This window comes from Rousettus aegyptiacus, unplaced genomic scaffold, assembly GCF_014176215.1.
Source record: "Rousettus aegyptiacus isolate mRouAeg1 unplaced genomic scaffold, mRouAeg1.p scaffold_m13_p_7, whole genome shotgun sequence".
Classification (NCBI taxonomy): Eukaryota; Metazoa; Chordata; class Mammalia; order Chiroptera; family Pteropodidae; genus Rousettus; species Rousettus aegyptiacus.
This window is the reverse complement of record NW_023416310.1, coordinates 98,377,734-98,383,318: the sequence shown is the minus strand read 5'-3', so window position 1 is coordinate 98,383,318 and position 5,585 is coordinate 98,377,734. Positions and strand designations below refer to the sequence as shown.

General features: G+C 40.0%; 1 long non-coding RNA gene across 3 annotated transcripts in view; it reads left to right on the top strand.

Moving 5' to 3' along the window:
• The first annotated feature begins 177 nt into the window (after positions 1 to 177).
• Positions 178 to 5,585, top strand: part of LOC107518709 — a 94,016-nt gene continuing 88,608 nt past the window's right edge. For 2 of the 3 annotated variants that reach the window (XR_001598940.2, XR_004952227.1), the window contains exon 1: positions 178 to 4,486. This is a non-coding gene — a long non-coding RNA (uncharacterized LOC107518709). The remainder of the gene's footprint in view (positions 4,487 to 5,585) is intronic. The other variant, XR_004952228.1, reaches the window with a different exon arrangement.

The following is a 5,585-nucleotide window of genomic DNA, read 5'->3' as shown; positions in this document are numbered from 1 at the left end:
CCGCCAGGGGCTGAGTGGATGTCGGCGGGCGGAAGGGAGGGGGGCCAATGCGGAAGAGGGTAAGTTCTGCGCGCGCCGCGACTTTCCATTGGCTCTCTGAGCCGCGGTCTACAATGAGCCCGCCGATTGGCCACAGCTGGGGCCGCGCTGCCTTGTGAGGTAAGTCCAGGGGCGGGGAAGTACGCTCTTTTTTCCGGCCCGGCAAGCAGAGGGGATGAAGCGGGCGGAAGCCGGTGGCTCTCGCGAGGATTCACTCGAGCCCCTCCAGGCTCAAATGGGGGTGTTTCTTAAAGGGCGAGGTGGATGAGTTGTCGTCTGTCCTGTCCCTTCTCCTTGAATGGAATGGATTTTTGAGGGTGTGCGACCCGCGGCTCGGCCCTCCGGCCCGGACTCGCAGTTTGAATTGCGTCTGAGAAGCCATGAAGAAGCGCCTCGCGCCTTCATAGCTGACGAAATGCTTCGGCCTGCGTTTGTCACGGCTGCCTGGACTGTAGTGTTCAGGCTCCCTGCCGGTGTGTCCGGATTAGAAAACTTCCCCCGGGTGGTCCAAGACCCCGCCACCTGCAGGCGCAAAAGAGGCACGTTCTTTCTCCCAAGTGCTTAGATGTGTTCACTTTGGCCCCATGACTTGGTGGCGGGGAGAAAACGGGGGCTGCCTGAGCATGGAGACCTGAGGTATTTGATTCCTTGAATGGTTTGGTCTGAGCTGTTGAGAGTAGAGGTGGGGAGAATGTTGAAGCAAAATGGGAAACTGTATAAGTTAGAGCTTTTGTCTTTTTGATTTAGGATTTTTCGTTGGATACTTTGTCTCTCTTAACCTCATTTGGGTTCATTCAAATCTTTGGGCTCAAACTGTGTGCTAGACCCGGTTTTCTTGAGGATAGTCAGAGGAACGAAACAGATAACAGTGGCTTCCTTCGTGAAGCTTTCAGTTTAGTTGGGTTTAAACCGTTTGTGATTTTATACTTTTATGTAATAAAATAATTGCACAAATATATAAGTATTTAAGACTGCCCTCTGAAGAATGTAATGAAGGAAGGCCCAACTCTGGAATGAGACCCAAAGGATGAGGAACTACAGGAAATTTAGTGCGCTTGAGCAAGGTCAAGAATGGGGGAAGTAGATTGAGAAGGAAGCAAGTGACAGACCATGTAGGGCCTTGAAAGCCAGGTTTAGGAGTTCGGCCTCTTTTTAAAAACAATGCACACCTTAAAGGGTTTAGATTAGAGGTAGGGAGATGACATGAAAGTATAATTATGTTTTTTAAGGAGATAGGTCTGCTTGAATTGGAGAGGGCAGAAGTGGAAGCCTGGTGAGCATTTTGGCTGCTGCAGTAATTCGCGTGAGAATTCGTGTGAGAGATAATAGTTTAGATTAGGGTGATGACAGTGCAGATAGAAGTGAATGATAAGTGGTGGTTAGCATGGATAGGACTGGATGATGGGTTGGATGTGGAGGAAGAACAAGAATAACTGCCAGGGTACTGAAATGGTTATATTTACTGAGATGGGAAAGATGAGCAGGTTTTGGGAGATGATAGAAAGTTTTACTTTGGGATTGAAGTTTGATGTTGCTTATGAGACATGCAGATAGTGATGTCAGTCAGGCAATTGCATTTATGTGGGCTCTGAATCCTTTTTGCATGTTATTGTAACTGGCCACACCTTGGAGATGGAGTATTACCCCCATCTCATAGGTTGAGAAATTGAGGCAAAGAAAGGTGAGAGAGACTTGCTCTGAGTCACACAGGAAGTTTACTTATGGACTCCACGATCAGTGTCCAGTGCATTTTATCATGCAGGAATCCCATCACTTGTGTTTCCATATGGTGAAGACATAGGACAAATCTTCTCTCCCCCAATAAATGAATTCTCAGGATGGAATCTCTTCTTTGGGTTTCATTTTGTAATTTTCAGCATACGTTCACTAATTACATAATATTTATCGGAATTCTGTGTGCCATTCACTGTGTATAGTAATAGGCTTTCTTAAAGTAAATAGTCATAAATACCGCTTACTGACTAGGTATCTACCATGTCCCAAGCTTTTCCCTACTTCATTTCCCTGCCCCAATTCCTACTTTCTACACTTAATTGCCTTGATCCACCTTTCCTGATCATTTTTATGTTTACAGTATTGCATCAGGTCTGTGATTGATGGTTTCTCAGGCTTTCTAGACCACCTCACAGGCAGGCTTTTCTGTGTGATTAATGCAAAAGCAAACATGGTGATATCCCAGATAGAATTGCTGTTAACCTTTAAATCTTTGAAATCTGGTGATTTCCAAGATATGCAGCTCGTTTCTTAGCATGGTCTAGGACAGTTTAACTGTAGCCCCAAAAGCTTACTTGCCTAGTTGCTGCAAATTCATCATCTCCGCATTTAGTATCGGAAATCAGTGCATTAGAAGCAAAGGCCGGCATGGATCTCTAGCAGAAGAGATTTGGGAAGAACAGAGATATGGATGCTATTTCCTTCAGCAAAGACAAGCCTTTTAAAATGGGACTATGACCAATCTGTCCTGGAGGAACCTCCTATGATTTTTTCAAAATTGCCTATGGCAAGTTGTCCTTCTCTGAAAAATGAAGGATTTATATTTGATGACCTCAGAACTTCTTCCCTAACTCTAATGTTAGGTAATAAAGTTAAATACTGTATGGGGTATAGATGACATTCCTAGTGTGAGTGGGGGAGAAAGGAGAGGGATGGATTGTTTCGATGTTAAAAATACCAACAACTTGAGAATACAGTGCTGTTAGGTACAGAATGAAATAATTGGTTGGTAGTGTGGAGGGTAGTTCAAAAGTAGTCAAGATGAAGACAGGGAAGGGGTGGTTGTGGAAAGGTTTACAAAGGGCTGTACCCTTTGACTCTTCTGGAATTTGATGAAGCAAAATGGGAAACTTTATAAATTAGAACTTATACAGGAAACACTGCTGGAGCTAGGCAGTTGAAGGGTTGAACTCTGACTCTGCTCCTAACCTTGGGCAAGTCAGTTCTTAAATCTCACAGAATCTCACTTTCCTTATCTGTAAAGTGGGGATGCTGCCTATTTTGTGGTACTGTTAGATCAACTAACTTGTGTAAAGTGCCTAGTATTATTTACAGCAAGCAAATGTCATTCTCTTTTTAGTTTCTCCTATTTTGTGCTGTCCTCTTCCACTACTTTCTTGAGGACCTATGACACTACTCACTTCATTATGCTCCCACAGAAAATAATGTTGGGAGACTAAAAGGTAGAACAGATCTAAAGTACAATTCCTAGGGATTTTTTTTTTTTTTTCTGGTAGAAAGAGGAAGCTAGTAAAATAGGTCTGTGGGATCTTTTCTCCTGCTTCAATGGCTTGTGTGTTAATAATTGTTATAAATTTGGAATTTTTCAGAGTTGGAATTTAAAATATTGGATATTTATGTACCCTAACTATATTAATAGTATGCATGACGTTTTCTTAGGTATCTTGATAGTTATATGTGTGTTTTCCTTGCCCCTGATTCATCAATCAGGGTTTCACATAAACTTTTGTTTAAAGAAAAAAATATTTCTGTGCTTAGAAAAGTAAAAAATAATTTGAAAGGTCTCTGAATTAGACTGTGTCAAAGTGTTTGCAACTTCATGAAGTAGATGGAGATCAATTAAGGAATGTCTAGACTGTCCTTAAATTCCTGGCTGTACTTAAGCATAATGAATTTGAGGAATGCTTTTCTCTATTCCATCCTTAAATAAAGAAATCTTACAGTAAGTAAAAGCCAGTGAAGACCTAAGCTGTAGTGGTACAATGTAAAACTCAAAAGGATTTAAGATTTGTGTAAATTGACATAGGACACAGTTGCTTAAGTATGGAGTGCAACATGTGTGAAAGGACTTGAAATGGGCAAGTGTAAGGTGTTAGTTACTCCTGTGGTCACCAGGTGGTGAAATGTAACCCTTCAGTGGGAAGGAGGGGGGACTACAGCTAAGGAAGGACAGCAGTTTCCTCTCTAGATGACCAAACATCTTTACACAAATTTGTAGACTTGTTAAATTAAGATGTTGACTATTTTAAGTATCATTGTAAATGTTATTTACCAGATTACTTCTTTCCACTTCCTAAAATTTTTATTTTATTTTTTTTGAGTTTATTGAGGGTGACATTGGTTAATACAATTATATAATTTTTGGGTGTATGCTATAATTTGGCATCTATATATTCTATTGTGTGAAGACCATCCTGAGTCTAGTTTCCTTCAGCTACCATATATTTGATCCCCTAGATATTGACTATTAAATGCTACCCTATAGGGGTTTTCAACTTTAATAATGCACATAGAGAATTCTTTTTTTTCCCATTCTTTTCATTATAGAAAAAAATGTTTTTGTTTTTGTTTTTGTTTTTTTAGAATCCCTGTTCTAGGGAGCCCTCACTAACTGGAGTAGGTCTTCCTATAACATGTAAGAATAATTAGCAGGGCAAGATTGAGCCATGCCCTTGGACCACCTGGGGTAAAGGTAAGTTCTTAATGTTTTCAGTGGTGCCTTTTTTGACTCAATAGGATACTTGTAGAATAGCTAGATAGATGCTAATCGTTTAGTTCAATTCCATGAATATTTATTGTGTACCATTGTTCTGTTTAGCACTGGAATGAAAATGCTGAAAAAAATTTAGATGTAGTCTTTTTTAGAGGGGAAAAAGGACATAGGAAAGATAAACAAATAGATGACAGGATAATAGAAGTAGCTGTTTATAGGACTGAAGTAGAAATGAACAAGATGAGTCTGAAACACATTGTTATATCAGTAAGAAATGAACATACTGCTGGGGTCTTTTTTTTTTTTATGTCAGCACTTTTAATATCCTGATAGACTTTGTTTTTATTTTTTATTGAGGTATAATTGACATATAACATTAATTTCAGATGTGCACCATAATGATTTGCTATTTGTCTATATTGTGAAATGATCACAATAAGTCTTATTAACATCAGTCAACATACATAATTACAAATTTTTTTTTCTTTTGATGAGAACTTTTTAGATGTGCTCTCCTAGCAACTTTCAAATATACAATACAGTATTATTAACTATAGTCACCATGCTGGATATCCCCAAGATTTATAGCTGGAAGTTTGTACTTTTTGACCCCCTTCACCCCTTTGTGTGTGTCTCTGTCTGTCTGTCTGTCTGTCTCTCTCTCACACACACACACACACACACAAGCACACATGCCTGCCCACCTCCCTTTGGCAACCACCAATTCTCTGCATCTATGAGCTTTTTTTTTTTTTTTTTTTTTTTTTAAGATTCCACATGTAAGTTGAAATGAGGTATTTGGCTTTTCCTGACTTATTTCACTTAGTGTAATGCCCTCAAAGTTTCATCCATGTTATCACAAATAACAAAATTTCATTCTTTTTTCTGGTTAAATAGTATTCGTGTGTGTGTGTGTGTGTGTGTGTGAGAGAGAGAGAGAGAGAGACAGAGAGACAGAGAGACAGAGAGACAGAGAGACAGAGAGGGAGACGGAGAGAGAGACACAGACATCTTTATCCATTCATCCATCAGTGGGCACTTTGGTTTTCGTATCTTGACTCTTGTAAATAATGCTGCA